Consider the following 18,403-nt stretch of genomic DNA (forward strand, 5'->3'; position numbering starts at 1 on the left):
TGTCCTTCTTTACTTCCTTGATTGTTATTTAGGATATCATCAGATTGCGCTCAAGGAGGAGGATCAAATCAAGACAGCGTTCATCACCCCATATGGGACATATGCTTACAAAACTATGTCCTTCGGGTTGAAGAACGCAGGAGCAACCTATCAGCGCGCGATCCAGATGTGCTTTACTGATCAGCTGCATCGAAACGTTGAAGCCTACGTGGATGATGTGGTCATCAAAACTAGGAATTCTGACGACTTGATTGCAGACTTGGAAGAAACGTTCAGCAGCCTATGCAGATTTCGGTGGAAGCTCAACCCAACCAAATGCGTCTTTGAAGTAGCATCAGGGAAGTTGCTCGGGTTCATCATTAGCGACCGGGGAATTGAAGCCAATCCTGTGAAGATCACGACCATGATTGATATGGAGGCTTCGACCACAGTCAAAGATGTGCAGAAGCTAACAGGTTGCATGGCAGCTCTGAACAGGTTCATCTCCCGACTTGGGGAGAGTGGACTACCCTTCTTCAAGCTCCTGAAGCGTCAAGACAAGTTCCAATGGACGGAGGAGGCCGAGCGGGCCTTGCAAGATCTGAAACATCACCTTCAGTCTCCTCCGATCCTTACAGCACCATTGCCGGGGGAAGATCTACTACTCTACATCGCGGCAACAACCCATGTTGTCAGCAGCGCCATTGTAGTCGAGCGAGGCGAGGAAGGCCATGCGTTTGGAGTGCAGAGGCCTGTATATTTTGTCAGCGAAGACTCTCCGAATCCAAGGTACGATACCCGGCGGTTCAGAAACTTTTATATGTAATTCTAATTGCATCAAGAAAGCTGCGCTATTATTTCGACGAGTACACGATCATTGTGATTACGGATTTTCCGTTGGCGGATATTCTTCATAATCAAGATGCTACGGGGCGTATATCAAAGTGGACAGTGGAACTGGGGGCTTTGTCAATCGACTTCAAGCCACGCACTGCAATCAAGTCTCAAGCTCTAGTCGATTTTATGGCCGAGTGGAGAGAGAATCAAATTCCAACTCCAGTCGACAAGCCAGAGCATTGGACCATTTATTTCGATGGATCTCTCAAGCTCGACAGCGGCGGCACTGGAGTCCTATTTATTTCCCCACGGGGCGAACAATTGAAGTATGTCCTTCAGATCCTTTGGGAGGTGTCCAATAATGAAGCCGAGTATGAAGCCTTACTTCACGGGCTTCGTTTGGCGATATCACTAGGGATCAAGTGACTACTCGTGTACAGCGATTCTCTTCTTGTCGTTCAGCAAGTCAACAAAGAGTGGGACTGCAACAAGGAGACGATGGATGCCTATGTCCAGGAAGTACGCAAGCTGGAGAATAAATTTTCCAGCCTGGAAATTCATAATGTGGTACGGGAGCATAACGTTGGTGCGGATATTCTGTCCAAGCTTGGATCCACCCGTGCACAGGTTCCAGCGGGAATCTTCATCCAGGAGCTCAAGCAGCCATCCATCAAGTCCTCACTTCCAGTAACCACTGATGCAGGTCCTCAACAACCTGATCGGGAGGTTATGATGTTGGGTGAGGACTGGAGAGAGACTTTTATCAACTTCATCCGGGACCAAAGGCTACCTGCGGGGATGGACACAGGGAGCGCAGAGGCAGCTCGCGTCATGCACAGAAGTAAGGGCTTCATCCTAGTCGACAGCAAGCTCTACCGGCGCGGCGCCCGGTCAGGCGTTCTCATGAAGTGCGTCACGAAGGAAGATGGCTACGACATACTGCGGGAGATACACGAAGGTGTTTGCGGCAACCACGCAGCTTCAAGAACGCTGGTGGGCAAAGCATACATGGCCGGTTTTTGGTGGCCCACTGCAGTGTCCGATGCGGAGGATCTTGTGCGCAGGTGCTAAAATTGTCAATTCTTCGGCAAGCAGTCTCATGTCCCAGCCCACAGCCTCATCACCATACCGCCATCTTGGCCCTTCGCTTGCTGGAGCCTTGATATGATTGGGCCCTTCACAATGGCGCCAGGCGGTTTCACCCATGTGTTGGTGGCTATCGACAAGTTTACCAAGTGGATCGAGTACAAGCCAATAGCCAAGCTCACACTAGATCGGGTTGTTGATTTCATCTCCGATATCTTGCATCGCTTTGGCTTCCCGAATACTATCATCACGGACTTGGGCTCAAATTTCACGGCCAACCAGTTCTGGGAGTTCTGTGAAAATGCATGCATCGAGGTTAAATATGTCTCTGTGGCACACCCAAGGGCCAATGGTCAAGTCAAAAGGGCGAACGGCATGATAATTGATGGCCTCAAGAAGAGACTCTATGATGAAAACAACAAGAAGGGAGGCAAATGGATACACGAGTTGCCACATGTCATCTGGGGGCTCCGGACTCAGCCGTCCAAAGCCACAGGACAAACTCCGTTCTTCCTCCTTTACGGATCTGAAGCTATCTTACCAGCCGACATCATGTGGAAATCCCCAAGGGTTGAAATGTACAACAAAGGCGAGGCAGACGAGAAGAGGCAGTTAGAGCTTGATTCTATTGAAGAGGCTCGCTGCACCGCTCTTGGTCAGTCTGCTTGATACCTGCAGGGGATTCGGCGATATCACAATAGCAACGTGAGGGAACGGTCATTCAGCATAGGCGACTTGGTTCTACGTCGCATCCTAGACGAGTCCGGCCTACACAAGCTCAACTCAAGGTGGGAAGGACCGTTTGTCGTCAAGCAGGTTATAAGACCGGGGTCATATCGACTACAATATCCCGAGGGCCAAAATGTTCCAAACTCTTGGAACATTCAGAACCTGTGCAAGTTCTATCCATGAGAAAATGATCGGAGATAGCTGAACTCCGGACACTCAGGCGGTTTTTTTTCTGAATCAATTTGGAGGCTATGTGTCACAAGATTCGGGTCGTAAATTTCACTGTGAACATACGGAGGCTACGGCCACGTGCATGTTTTATAAATCAACTTCTTGTCATGAGTTTTACGGAGGCTACGGCCACGTTCATGTTACATTGACTCCTTGTCGCAAGTTTGACGGAGGCTATGGCCACGTCCATGCTTTGTCGACTTCTCGCCATGACCTTTGATGGTCGTTTGCGATGATGATCGCATCTTTCCCAACAAGATCGATCCGTTCGATTGGTTTATACCTAACCTGTTGGATGGGCTCGCACAAAGAGCTATGTCGACTACACCCAGAGTCGTTGCACTTGGGGCAATCTTGACTCCTCGCCAGAAGCATGGCAGTTGCACGACGACGCTCGCGTTCTTTCCCAACAAATTCGATTCGCTCGATTGGTTTATACCTAACTTGTTGGACGCGCTCACATGAGGAGCGATCTCGGCTACACCCAGAGTCGGTGCACTCGGGGTAGTTTCGTTTCCCTTGCCATAAACATGGCAATTTCGCGATGATGCTCGCGTTCTTTCCCAGCAGGTTAGTCCTGCCCAATCGGGTTATGGCTAACTCGTTAGCTTGGGTTCCTACTTGGAGCTATGGCTACCTCCAGGGTCGCTGCACCCGGGGTAGTGTCTACTACTTAGCCTCTAAGCCTAGACGACAATTCAGCTAAGGCACACACAAGTAGAGACACCAAATAAAATAAATACACAAGGAAACAAGTACTTGTTTTGACATCCTACTCTTGCAGTATATTTTCTACTATTTGTTCTGCTACAGGTCGGGCTTCTTGGAGGTATTCGGTGAATTGGTCTTCAGTGCACTCCGCAGCCACTCCCTGAGCAAATGTGTCTAGTTGAGCCTCCGGCAAAAAGGACTTTACAAAGGCGAGGGTGTGGCTGACACACGCGACCGGGGCTTCTGAGAGGAATTTGACCACCTTCTGCGGTGCTCTGCAAAGTCGCTCCAGCAAGGGCTGCTGGCCTGCTTCGCCTTCTTCAGCAGGATCCACCATATCCACGAGTGTCTGGGCGGCTTCCCTAAGAATCTCCAGTTCCTTCTCCCGCCGCCCTTTCTCCTCGCCCAGTGTCTTGACCTGCTGAAGGCAGTCGGCAAACTGTTGCTCAGTGTCGTCGATTACCTTCTGCAGCCTCTCGACGTCATCTGTACAGCGATACAGCATGTTCTTCACGTCAGTTAGTAGCTCTTCTTTACACATTATGATTTTCCTAAGTTCTGTGGTGAAGATCTTTTCAGAATCCAAGGTAAATTATTGAGTAAGTACTCGAGGGAAGCAAGGGTTCACCTTGGTGCGCTTTCTTCTGCTCTTTGAGTTGCTCCTAGTGCGCCTCCTCGAGTTGTTTTTGGAGCTCGGAGTTGGCTTTCTCGAGGTTTCGCAGGTAGTTCTTGAGGAGCCATGTCTCTCAAGTCCGTTCCTGCTTCAGCATGTCAAGCTCCCTCTGCAGATAGCAGTTCTTCATAATCTCATCGGATACGTGCTTATCCAGGGCAGCAAGCTCTTGTGACCACTCACAACTGCCTTCAGCTTTTCAGATTTTTTCTGTGAGTGTGTGATCACATTCTGCACAAGGGAGGAGATTAAGACAAGCAACTCGACAATGTATACAAGCAGAAAAGTACTCACGTCTTACCATGGCAAAGTCATATAGTTCCTTGTATGCCTGCTTGAAGGTCCTTATGTTGCTGCTCGTCAGCATCGGATCATCCACCAGATTGGTGGGGATGACATTCCGATACCCGGGCCCGGCCTTCAGCAGTTCACGAGGACTCCCCGAGGTCCCTGCGGCTTCTTCAGGCGGTGGCTGCTGGGCACCTGCAAGTCCAGATGCTTTTAGCACATAACGCTTGGGTATCGGCAGCCAGCCGTGGGCGGTCAGACGCTTACCTGTGCCATCCGCAGGAGCGGCATCAGGGGCCTCAACTTGTTCCTCGCCACCAGCTCTAGCTTCGCCTTGCTGGAGTTCGGGGGGGGGGGCAAGTCGGGCAGCGTCACGTCTGCCTCGGGCGCTGGCTTTGTGGGCGTCGACTCTCCTGGGCCAATGGGTCAGTGGCTTGAGTAGCCGTGGTTGGCTCTGCGGGCGTGGACTCTCCCGAGGCTGATGGCTCGGGGGCTGGAGTAGCGGCAGCCGGTTTCAGCTTGAGCTTCATGGTGCTCGAAGACCTAATGAAGCCAAGTCAGTTATCATACAAGTCGAAAGGAGCAGAATGTTTACTACGCAACCAGATCCAAACTTACAGCGCCGACTTCTTCATGACGACCTCCTTCACCCGCAAGACCCGTCATGGAGTACCCATTGCTGGTGGCGGGGTCTCACCAGCCGGTGGCGCGGTCCCCGCCACGGTAATGGTAACAGCCGCAGCGGCAGACGGAGCTGATCTCACCTCCTCGAGCTCAGTCCTAGGTGGAGAAACGGAAGGACTACACCTGGATACTGTCAGCATGCAACCATACTAATGTTTGGCGGCTCAACAAGGCAGCAAACCCATACCTGGAAGACTCGACTACTTGCGCTTTCCGCTTGTGCACCACCCGACGACCCTACGGGACCGACGGCAGAGCTTCAGTCAACTCCACGGCTGGTCTGGGGGAGTTGCCCCTCCTCGCCTCCCCTTCGGTTTCTTTCTCCGCCAGGGGGCTCTCGTCCTCCGTGGACTCACTGCTGTGCTGTCACACCCGATTTATAAGAACGTAAATCGAGCAATCATATATGCGCCAGGATCAAGTCACTCATATATACAACAGATTATCAAGATATCACAACACATGTCACGTATAACATTAATATAAATCGTAAATAAATAATGAATAAATTATTTTATTACAACCGAATCAAGAATCGGTTCAAGAGTGCGGAAGCGTAAAAGAGATACATGAAAAGCTGGGCGCCACAGGGACGTCGACTGGGAGACAAACGCCTAGAAGTCGTCGAAGCCGCTGACGTAGTCCTCCACGTTGCCGGGCACTGAGCAGCAGTCGAAGATAGCCGAAACAGAACAGAAGAGTAGAGAGGCAAGTGTGAGTACAAACTCGTACTCAACAAGTATAACACGAGCATGAGGCTCTAGGGTTAGCTGACTCAACTGCATTAGCTTTTAGTCTTGGCAAAGTTTTATTAAAACTAATTACTACAAGTGGATGAATTACCATAAACCCAATTGCATAAGAATTAATCAACATTAATTAAGAACTACTGAGAACCATCCAAACCAAAACCACCCGGGGAATCGCCCTCGTCAAAGGTTGATAACCCCACTAATCAGACGGAGGATCTGGGCTGCTCATGACTGTGAGCACAGCTGATATATCAGTTTTACACTCTCGAGAGGTTGCACAACTTTACCCACAAGTCGTGAGCTACGCTAGTGGTTCATCACACTTCCTTAGGTGAGATGGCTAGCAAGCACACTACGAGACCGTTACAAAGGATCACGTTGGTAAGGTGTAACCGCTAAGGATTCTGGATCAGCGACGATGGGGCCCACCTCCGGGGGTACAAGACACACAGCACAGACCAAGCCGGAGGAGCAGGGACCATTGAAGCTTACCACCCCTCTTGCCCACGCAGGTAAGTTACTCCCGAATCAAAATGACCTAATTAATAAGTCAAGACCGTCCCATACCAGTCTTGTGGTTGCGCGGTTGTCCCAGGTTGTCGCTCTATGAACCGGTCCTTATGGAGAGTGGCCAACCAAGCACTAAGCACCGTGCTGGCCCCCTAAACCATGTTTCTAGCAAAACATCTTTTAAGGACGCACAAACCACTCAAGCACACAGCACAGAGGGTTGGCTCCAGAATTATGTTGCATAAGACCATTAATCAAATTAATTAAAAAGGACCAAGGTTTGTTATAGCGCAGCAACCTAGCACAACTAACCAAAGATGCAACCCATAGGATATATATATAAGGATATAAAAGTGGCTAGGAAGTCCTTATAGGTATACAGTATTAAAATGCAGTATGAAATTGTATTTAAAAGTGATAGGAGGTTCATGTTATACTTGCCTTCCTCGTACTCTCCTGGCTGCTGCTCGAACTGCTCGGAAGACGGCTGCTCCTGGTACTGGTCCAAAGGCTCCGCGTCTACTCACGATCGTCAAACATAGTCCACACATACACACATGCACAAACAATAGCAAAATATAAGAAAACAGTACAACATTACATGGAAACAGCACATGTAACTAGCCTAGAACTAATCTACGCGTTACAACGATCGCGTGGATATAAAGAACGCCTAAAACGGAGCCAAAACGCGAAAACTGCGCTTAAAACAGGATCCAGGGACCTAATTGTAAGAAAAACAGAGAAACCAGGGGCTTCTGGACAAAACTCGGGGACTAAAACGTAATTAAAGCCTAGATCTAGGGGCTAGCGCGGGAAAACTCAAGAGATGGACTGCGGGTTCAATTTCCAGGAAGGACAGGGGCTTAAACGAAAAGAAAAGGACCTGATCGTAAATACTTTTAAACTATAGGTGGACTGCGGGTTTATTTCCCTAAAGAGCAGGGACTCTTTAGCAAAAAGGACGGCTGAAGCGGTATCTCCTGTTCTGGGCCCTCGGATCTTGATCGTGCGGCTGGGATTAGATCCACTAAGCGAAGGGGTACGCGTGCTCGGTGACCGTCGGATCTGCATCCAACGCTCCTGGCCCATACTTAAACGGATCTAATCTAGACCACCCAATCCAAATCCGACGGCTCTGATTCATCCTCACCCCGAACCGGTATGCACGCTTTAGATCCATTGGATCTCGATCTTACGGTTCGGATCTAAGCATGCACAATCTAATCTCCACCCTTGGTTACAGATCGGAGGGCGCTGAGGGCTTCCGGCCGGTTCTGGCGGCGGCGGCTACGGATCACGGCGGAGGACGGCCGGAGCTCGCCGGAGACGCGCGATTGGGCACTTCCGGCCTCGATTCGGGGTACGGCTAGCACAGGAAGAGAGAGTGGATGACGGCGATCTCGTCTGGGCAGCTAGCACGGGGGATTGGGGCTCGGGATGATGCTCCCCACGGCAGAGGCGGCGCGGGGTCGCCGGCGAACGGCACGGTCGGGGTTCCGGCTCGGGTTTGAGCCGAGCCAGACACGGCGCAGCACTAGCGTGACCCTGGGACCCTACTGGGGGTCTTAGCACGGCATACGGCACAGGAGGGGGGGCGGTCGACGGGAAGGGCCTTACCCGCGGCGGTGAGGGGAGGTGGGAGTTCGTGGCAGGTGGCCTTGGGGTGGGCCGCAGGGCTCCAGGTGCCTCGGTCGGCGGCGCCCACAGGTGAGGAAGGTCGTGCCGGGCTTGGGGAGGCCGAAGCTGCGCCGGCGAGGATGGAATTTGGCGACGCAGGGGCGGCAACGGCGGCGGAGCCGTAGCTGTGGTACGGGCGGGGTGTTTAGGGTTGGAGGCGGCGGAGCACGGGTGGGGAGATGAGGGCGCAGGGGTCGGGGTTCCACTTATGGGGCGGCGGAACGGCCTCCGCGTGCTGGCCGGGCGCGGGCTCACCGGAATCTTCGGGCGGCAGGTGCGCGTCAGAGCAGAGAGGAGGAAGGGAGGGGGAGCCAGCGCGCGGCTCGGGCCGGGAGAAAAGAAGATGGGCCTGCTTGGCCCACGCGGGGAAAGAGAAGGAAAGAGGGGAGAGAGAGCTGGGCCTCGGGCGGCTTTGGGCCGTGGGAAGAAAGAGAGGGGGAGAGAGGGCCCACTGGAAGAGACAGGAGGGAAGTGTGCTGGGTTGGGCCCCTTTCTATTCCCTTTCTTTTTCTACACTCCACTCATTCAAACAAACCTCATTTGAATTCCAATAAATTTGAATTCAAATCCAATAAACTTAACACAAGAACAATAATGCTGCAGCATGAATGCACAAACAATTTTGATCCTATGATAAATTTTAATTACCTGCGTTATAAAATTACTTTAAATACGAGATAAATTAGAGAAAACCCTGGAAAATTTATTCGAGCCCAAATAAATTAATTAAAATTTGAGGAAATTACCTTAGGGTGTTACAAACCTACCCCCCTTACAGGAATCTCGTCCCGAGATTCGGATAGGCTAGCTAGCAAAGAGATCGGGATATGTCTTCCTTAGCTCGTTCTCTCGCTCCCAAGTAGCCTCATCCTCCGTATGATGACTCCACTGAACACGGCACATCTTGATCTTCTTGTTTCTAGTAATTCTCTCAGTTGTCTCCAGAATCTTTACCGGATGCTCAACATAGGTCAGATCCTCCTGCACATCCAACCCTTCTATCGGTGCTTGCTCTTCTGGCACTCTCAAGCACTTCTTCAGCTGAGACACGTGAAACACATCGTGCACCCCCGAGAGATTGAGAGGCAACTCCAAACGATATGCCACCTCACCTTTCCGTTCCAACACCTTGAACGGACCAATGTACCGAGGAGCTAGCTTCCCTCGTACATTAAACCTGCGGATTCCTCTCATCGGCGAGACCTTCAGATATACATGATCACCCACTGCAAAGGTCAAATCTCGACGACGCACATCCGCATAACTCTTCTGACGAGTCTGAGCGACCCTCAGATTCTCTCGCACCTGCTGTACCAACTGTTCTGCCTCTTCAACAATATCTGGACCGAATACCTGCTTCTCACCAATTTGATCCCAATACAACGGAGTCCTGCATTTCTGACCATACAGGGCCTCAAACGGGGACTTCTTCAGACTAGCCTGATAACTGTTGTTATAAGAAAACTCTGCATACGGCAGGCATTTATCCCAGCTGGTACCATACTGAATAGCACAGGCTCGAAGCATATCCTCCAACACTTGGTTGGTTCTCTCTGTCTGTCCATCTGTCTGAGGATGATAAGCAGTACTGAAGCGCAGCTTCGTATCCAACGAATCATGCAACTGCTCCCAGAACCGTGAAGTGAACTGAGATCCTCGATCAGATATAATCTTCTTCGGAACACCATGCAGACAGACAATCCTGGAGATGTACAACTCTGCGAGTCTAACACCGGAGTAAGTAGTGTTCACCGGGATGAAGTGAGCAACTTTCGTCAACCGATCCACTACTACCCATATGGAGTTGTACCCTTTCTGAGTACGAGGCAGGCCAACAATGAAGTCCATAGTGATTTCCTCCCATTTCCACTCTGGAATCTTCAACGGCTGCAATAACCCTGCTGGCCTCTGATGCTCTGCCTTGACACGCTGACAAGTGTCACAAATAGCCACGTACTCCGCAACGGAACGCTTCATTCCAGACCACCAGAATCGTTCCTTCAGGTCGTAATACATCTTCGTGCTGCCTGGATGGATAGAATATGCTGTATCATGAGCCTCACTCAGAATCAACTTCCTGAGATCTGCTACATCCGGCACACATATACGACCCTTGTACCACAGGGTACCCTGATCATCCTCCCTGAAATGAGGAGCCTTGCCAATCTTGAGCAACTCACGAATCTCCTGCAACTTCTGATCTTCCTTCTGATGCTGCCTGATCTCTGCCTCCAGAGTGGGTTCCGCCTCGAATGATGTACCCGAGGTATGATGCAGGAAACCCAGGCTCAACTGCTCAAACTCCTCGCATAACTCCTGAGGCATCTGAAAAGCCACGGCCATGTTAACATAGCTCTTCCTGCTCAGAGCATCTGCTACAACATTGGCCTTGCCCGGATGATAGTGGATTTCCAGGTCGTAATCCTTGACCAACTCTAGCCATCTTCTCTGTCGCATATTCAGCTCACCCTGAGTGAAAATATACTTGAGACTCTTGTGATCGGTGTAAATATCACACCTCTGCCCAAACAAGTAATGCCTCCATATCTTCAGAGCATGCACAACTGCGGCTAATTCCAGATCATGAGTGGGATAATTCAGCTCGTGCCGGCGTAACTGCCGCGAGGCATAAGCTATCACTCTGCCCTCCTGCATCAGGACGCAACCAAGACCATCCCTCGAAGCATCACAATACACGGTGAACCTCTTGCTCTGGTTCGGCAGAGTAAGGACTGGCGCCGTAGTCAACTTCTTCTTCAACTCCTCGAAGGCACTCTGACGCTCATCAGTCCAAGAAAAGCCCACATCCTTCTCCAGCAAGGAAGTCAAAGGCTTCGCAATCCTGGAGAAATTCTCGATGAACCTCCGATAATAGCCTGCTAAGCCCAGAAAAGAGCGGACTTCCTTCACCGTCTGCGGTACAACCCAGTCGAGCACATCCTTCACCTTTCCGGGGTCCACAGCGATACCTCCCTTGGAGATAACATGACCGAGGAATGGAACCTCATCAATCCAGAACTCGCACTTGCTGAGCTTGGCATACAGCTTGTGCTCTCTGAGCCTCTGCAACACAAGCCTCAGATGCTTCTCATGCTCCGCTTCTGACTTGGAATATATCAGGATATCATCAATAAATATCACCACAAAGGTGTCCAGATAATCCATGAAAACCTTGTTCATCAGATGCATGAAGAAAGCCGGAGCATTAGTCAATCCGAAGGACATGACCGTATACTCGTATAACCCATACTTGCAGGTGAATGCCGTCTTCTGAATATCCTCAGGACGAATCTTCAGCTGATGATAACCCGAACGCAGGTCAATCTTCGAGAATACACAAGCACCCTGGAGCTGATCAAAGAGATCCTCAATACGGGGCAATGGATGCTTGTTCTTGATAGTGACTGCATTCAGATCCCGATAATCGACGCACATTCTCTTCGCACCATCCTTCTTCTCTACAAGCAATACAGGAAAAGCCCAAGGAGAGAAACTGCGACGGATATAACCCTTAGCTAGCAACTCGTCGACAGTCTTCTTAACTTCCTCATGCTCGACAGGAGCCATACGATAGGGCCTCTTAGCAATAGGGGCTGTGCCAGGCAAGAGATCAATAGAAAACTCAACGTCGCGATCAGGCGGCATACCTGGCAAATCATCCGGAAAGACATCCGGGAATTCGGACACCACGCGAATACCATCCGTGGGTCTAGCCTCCATCTGATGAAGAAATCCAGAAGGCTCCGTAGCTCCAACAGTAACCTCCTGACCATCTGGTGCTGACAGAAGAACCGTCCTCTGAGCACAATCTATCCGGATTCCCCATTTAGCAAGAGTCTCCATCCCAAGGATCACATCAGTGCCCTTGGAGTCAAGCACCATCAGATTCGCACTGAAATCTACCCCCCTTATAGCCACACTGACTCTGGGACAGAAGACATGAGACCTCAACTGCCCTCCCGGTGAAGATACTATCATGCACCTCTTTAATGTGCTAGTAGGAATACCATGATGCTCAACAAAAGACTGGGTGATGAAAGAATGTGTAGCACCAGTATCAAAAAGCACTGTAGCAGGATGGGCATTAACCATGAACGTACCAATAACCACGTTAGGAGCCTCGGCCGCTGACTCGGCCGTCACGTGGTTCACTCTACCCTGAGCTGGGGCCTTGGGCGGTGCTGCACGTCCCTGCTGTCCTGCCTGCGCCTTCCGAGGACAGACGTTGGCGTAGTGCCCTGGCTCGCCGCAGTGGAAGCACACTCGAGGAAGTGCAGCGGCCTGCTGCCCAGGAGGAGGAGTGGGCGCTCCCTACCTCTGAGCTGGTGGAGCCGGAGGCGCCGGAAGCCTCTGACCCGGTCCCGCCTGCTGCTGCTGCTGAGGACGAGGCGGAAACTGCTGCCGCTGCTGGTACTGCTGGGGTGGCCTCTGCTGCTGCTGCTGTGGAGGGTACTGGTAGCGGGGACGGGTGTTGCTGCCCGAAGAGGATGGAGCCATCTTCCTCTTCTTGTCCTCAATCTCCCGGCGCTTGCGCTCGGTGTTGAGGGCCGCATCAACCAGCTGGTTGAAGTTGTCGAAGCGGTGGTTCAGCAGCGCATACTGGATATGATCATCCAGTCCCTCCTTGAAGTACTCCTGCTTATCGCTATCGCGAGCGACGTCAGCAGGGGCGTAGCGGGCAAGCAGAAGAAAACGGTCATGGTACTCCGTCACCGTCATAGATCCCTGAAATAACGAACACAGATAACAAGGATAGAAATCGCTCAATTGGTCAGGTGTTACGAAAGAAATCAAGGATAGATCGAGCTCAAAAGAAATGGTAGGGAATCCCGTTAAATTTTTTACCTGCTTAAGAGCACGGAACTCCTTCTGCTTCATCTTCATAATGCCCTCAGGAATATGATGGTTCCTGAAACGCTCACGGAACAGGTCCCACGTGAGAGCCTCACGATCCCGAGCTGGGTAGGACTCCCACCAGTCAAGAGCGGAGTCCCGCAGCTGCCCTGCTGCGTACAGAACCCGCTCTCGGTCGTCGCACTGCGCAACAACCAACTGGCGCTCCACTGAGCGAAGCCAGTCGTCCGCCTGAAGTGGGTCCGTGGCGTGAGAGAAGGTCGGCGGGTGACCTCTCAGGAAGTCCGCACGCCTGTCACGGGGCTGAGGCGGCGGTGGAGGCGGTGGCTGAGCATGGATCTGCTGCAGAGCCTGAACGGTGTTGTTCAGGGTAGCCATCATCTGCATCTGGAGCTGGAAGAACTGCTCCGGGGTCAGTGGTGGCGGCATCGGTAGCGGCTGACCAGTACCCTGGTTGTCCTGCTCCTGCTGGTCAGAACCGGAACCGGTGCGCCTGGTGTTCACCATCTGATTGCAACAAACGAAATTTATGAGAAATAGATATTGTGCAGCTGCGGAAATGAAACTTCGGAAGGATATGCCAGAAAGAAAGGAATATAGGTTTTACCCCCAACGTTCTAACTCAATTTTATTGTTTAGTTCAAGTGGGGTTAGGTCGATTTGCATGAACAAGTTTAACTACTAGCCTATGCAATCAACCAAAAATCCAAATCAAACATTTGCACAATAACAGACATTCAATATTCACAACTTAGTCGAGTTTATCACACTACTCGACTAACATATTCGTTCTAGCGTATTTTTATCGGGACAACCTAAACTTATAGTTTACAGGGTTAGGCGACTCAGGCCAACGTCTGCGGAGAGCTCAAGCTATTTCTCGGGAAAAGGCAGGAGATATAGCAAATCTAGGGCTTAAGACTCAAGGAATAGAAGTAGCAAAAATGATGGCTGAAGATTTGCGGAGGCAAGCAAGAGAACAGAAGTCCTAAACTCGACCAATTCTATCTAGGCTTCGTCCCACAGTCGACACGGCTCTGATACCAATCTGTCACACCCGATTTATAAGAACGTAAATCGAGCAATCATATATGCGCCAGGATCAAGTCACGCATATATACAACAGATTATCAAGATATCACAACACATGTCACGTATAACATTAATATAAATCGTAAATAAATCATGAATAAATTATTTTATTACAACCGAATCAAGAATCGGTTCAAGAGTGCGGAAGCGTAAAAGAGATACATGAAAAGCTGGGCGCCACAGGGACGTCGACTGGGAGACAAACGCCTAGAAGTCGTCGAAGCCGCTGACGTAGTCCTCCACGTTGCCGGGCACTGAGCAGCAGTCGAAGATAGCCGAAACAGAACAGAAGAGTAGAGAGGCAAGTGTGAGTACAAACTCGTACTCAACAAGTATAACACGAGCATGAGGCTCTAGGGTTAGCTGACTCAACTGCATTAGCTTTTAGTCTTGGCAAAGTTTTATTAAAACTAATTACTACAAGTGGATGAATTACCATAAACCCAATTGCATAAGAATTAATCAACATTAATTAAGAACTACTGAGAACCATCCAAACCAAAACCACCCGGGGAATCGCCCTCGTCAAAGGTTGATAACCCCACTAATCAGACGGAGGATCTGGGCTGCTCATGACTGTGAGCACAGCTGATATATCAGTTTTACACTCTCGAGAGGTTGCACAACTTTACCCACAAGTCGTGAGCTACGCTAGTGGTTCATCACACTTCCTTAGGTGAGATGGCTAGCAAGCACACTACGAGACCGTTACAAAGGATCACGTTGATAAGGTGTAACCGCTAAGGATTCTGGATCAGCGACGATGGGGCCCACCTCCGGGGGTACAAGACACACAGCACAGACCAAGCCGGAGGAGCAGGGACCATTGAAGCTTACCACCCCTCTTGCCCACGCAGGTAAGTTACTCCCGAACCAAAATGACCTAATTAATAAGTCAAGACCGTCCCATACCAGTCTTGTGGTTGCGCGGTTGTCCCAGGTTGTCGCTCTATGAACCGGTCCTTATGGAGAGTGGCCAACCAAGCACTAAGCACCGTGCTGGCCCCCTAAACCATGTTTCTAGCAAAACATCTTTTAAGGACGCACAAACCACTCAAGCACACAGCACAGAGGGTTGGCTCCAGAATTATGTTGCATAAGACCATTAATCAAATTAATTAAAAAGGACCAAGGTTTGTTATAGCGCAGCAACCTAGCACAACTAACCAAAGATGCAACCCATAGGATATATATATAAGGATATAAAAGTGGCTAGGAAGTCCTTATAGGTATACAGTATTAAAATGCAGTATGAAATTGTATTTAAAAGTGATAGGAGGTTCATGTTATACTTGCCTTCCTCGTACTCTCCTGGCTGCTGCTCGAACTGCTCGGAAGACGGCTGCTCCTGGTACTGGTCCAAAGGCTCCGCGTCTACTCACGATCGTCAAACATAGTCCACACATACACACATGCACAAACAATAGCAAAATATAAGAAAACAGTACAACATTACATGGAAACAGCACATGTAACTAGCCTAGAACTAATCTACGCGTTACAACGATCGCGTGGATATAAAGAACGCCTAAAACGGAGCCAAAACGCGAAAACTGCGCTTAAAACAGGATCCAGGGACCTAATTGTAAGAAAAACAGAGAAACCAGGGGCTTCTGGACAAAACTCGGGGACTAAAACGTAATTAAAGCCTAGATATAGGGGCTAGCGCGGGAAAACTCAAGAGATGGACTGCGGGTTCAATTTCCAGGAAGGATAGGGGCTTAAACGAAAAGAAAAGGACCTGATCGTAAATACTTTTAAACTACAGGTGGACTGCGGGTTTATTTCCCTAAAGAGCAGGGACTCTTTAGCAAAAAGGACGGCTGAAGCGGTATCTCCTGTTCTGGGCCCTCGGATCTTGATCGTGCGGCTGGGATTAGATCCACTAAGCGAAGGGGTACGCGTGCTCGGTGACCGTCGGATCTGCATCCAACGCTCCTGGCCCATACTTAAACGGATCTAATCTAGACCACCCAATCCAAATCCGACGGCTCTGATTCATCCTCACCCCGAACCGGTACGCACGCTTTAGATCCATTGGATCTCGATCTTACGGTTCGGATCTAAGCATGCACAATCTAATCTCCACCCTTGGTTACAGATCGGAGGGCGCTGAGGGCTTCCGGCCGGTTCTGGCGGCGGCGGCTACGGATCACGGCGGAGGACGGCCGGAGCTCGCCGGAGACGCGCGATTGGGCACTTCCGGCCTCGATTCGGGGTACGGCTAGCACAGGAAGAGAGAGTGGATGACGGCGATCTCGTCTGGGCAGCTAGCACGGGGGATTGGGGCTCGGGGTGATGCTCCCCACGGCAGAGGCGGCGCGGGGTCGCCGGCGAACGGCACGGTCGGGGTTCCGGCTCGGGTTTGAGCCGAGCCAGACACGGCGCAGCACTAGCGTGACCCTGGGACCCTACTGGGGGTCTTAGCACGGCATACGGCACAGGAGGGGGGGCGGTCGACGGGAAGGGCCTTACCCGCGGCGGTGAGGGGAGGTGGGAGTTCGTGGCAGGTGGCCTTGGGGTGGGCCGCAGGGCTCCAGGTGCCTCGGTCGGCGGCGCCCACAGGTGAGGAAGGTCGTGCCGGGCTTGGGGAGGCCGAAGCTGCGCCGGCGAGGACGGAATTTGGCGACGCAGGGGCGGCAACGGCGGCGGAGCCGTAGCTGTGGTACGGGCGGGGTGTTTAGGGTTGGAGGCGGCGGAGCACGGGTGGGGAGATGAGGGCGCAGGGTCGGGGTTCCACTTATGGGGCGGCGGAACGGCCTCCGCGTGCTGGCCGGGCGCGGGCTCACCGGAATCTTCGGGCGGCAGGTGCGCGTCAGAGCAGAGAGGAGGAAGGGAGGGGGAGCCAGCGCGCGGCTCGGGCCGGGAGAAAAGAAGATGGGCCTGCTTGGCCCACGCGGGGAAAGAGAAGGAAAGAGGGGAGAGAGAGCTGGGCCTCGGGCGGCTTTGGGCCGTGGGAAGAAAGAGAGGGGGAGAGAGGGCCCACTGGAAGAGACAGGAGGGAAGTGTGCTGGGTTGGGCCCCTTTCTATTCCCTTTCTTTTTCTACACTCCACTCATTCAAACAAACCTCATTTGAATTCCAATAAATTTGAATTCAAATCCAATAAACTTAACACAAGAACAATAATGCTGCAGCATGAATGCACAAACAATTTTGATCCTATGATAAATTTTAATTACCTGCGTTATAAAATTACTTTAAATACGAGATAAATTAGAGAAAACCCTGGAAAATTTATTCGAGCCCAAATAAATTAATTAAAATTTGAGGAAATTACCTTAGGGTGTTACATGTGCAGAGCCTGGGCTACCCGAGCCCTCTTTGCTTCAGCAGTGGCGCTGGGGAGAAGGTGGTCCGGCCGAGGGATGTCGGGTTGCGGCGGGTAGCTGCGGTACAATTCTGTGTGCCACTGCAGAAGTTTTTCAGTTAGTAGCGGCAGAACAGAGTTTGTTTACAACACAAAGTAGTCGAATACTCATCGATTTTGGAGGACATTGTGCGGAAAATAATCCTGGGACGTAGGGCACAGCGTTCACGTCCAGTAGCACCCGCTTGACTCAGAGGAGGGTGGCGTCGTCTGATAGTTGCTCTGCGCACATGCGAGACGGATCTTCAGCGCCTGTGTACTCGAATCCAAGTTTGTGGCGCTGTTGGATCGGCTGGACTCAGTGTTTGAAGAAGGAGAACATAACGGACGTGCTGGTCACTCCCATCAGCTTATGAGCTTCTATGGTGTCTAACAATTCCTCGACTTGATCCATGTCCCCCCTGGACAGCTCGATGTTCCACTCCGGCCTCACAACAGGTGGACTGTTTGACTTTTCTGGGAGTTGGGGGGCATGATTTTTGATATAAAACCAATGGTTCTTTCACCCGGGAATGTTGGAGGGGAATTTGTATGATAGGTACTTGTCACCGGCCTACTATCTCAGTTGGATGCCGGCGCCCCTACAAAGGATGGATTCTTGGAGGTGGGCTGTGGTTTGACTCGGAAAAGGAAGCGAAAAAGATCCCAGTGGGGTTCAATTCTGAGAAAAGCTTCGCAAAAATGAATAAAGATGGAAATGTGGCAAATGGTGTTCGGGTTGAGGTGATGGAGCTCAAGCCCGTAATAGTAAAGGAGGCCACGGAAAAAAGAACAAGAGGGGAGGGCCAGACCCCGTTCGGCAAAATGGTAAAATGTGACGATTTCATCAACATTTTCTATGGGGAAAGGTTCACTGAACGAGGGGCGCCAATTGACAAGATTCTTGTCTTGGAGCAATCCCTCGGAAACTAGCCTATTGAGATTGTT

The sequence above is a fragment of the Panicum hallii genome, chromosome 9 (assembly GCF_002211085.1).
Source record: "Panicum hallii strain FIL2 chromosome 9, PHallii_v3.1, whole genome shotgun sequence".
NCBI lineage: Eukaryota > Viridiplantae > Streptophyta > Magnoliopsida > Poales > Poaceae > Panicum > Panicum hallii.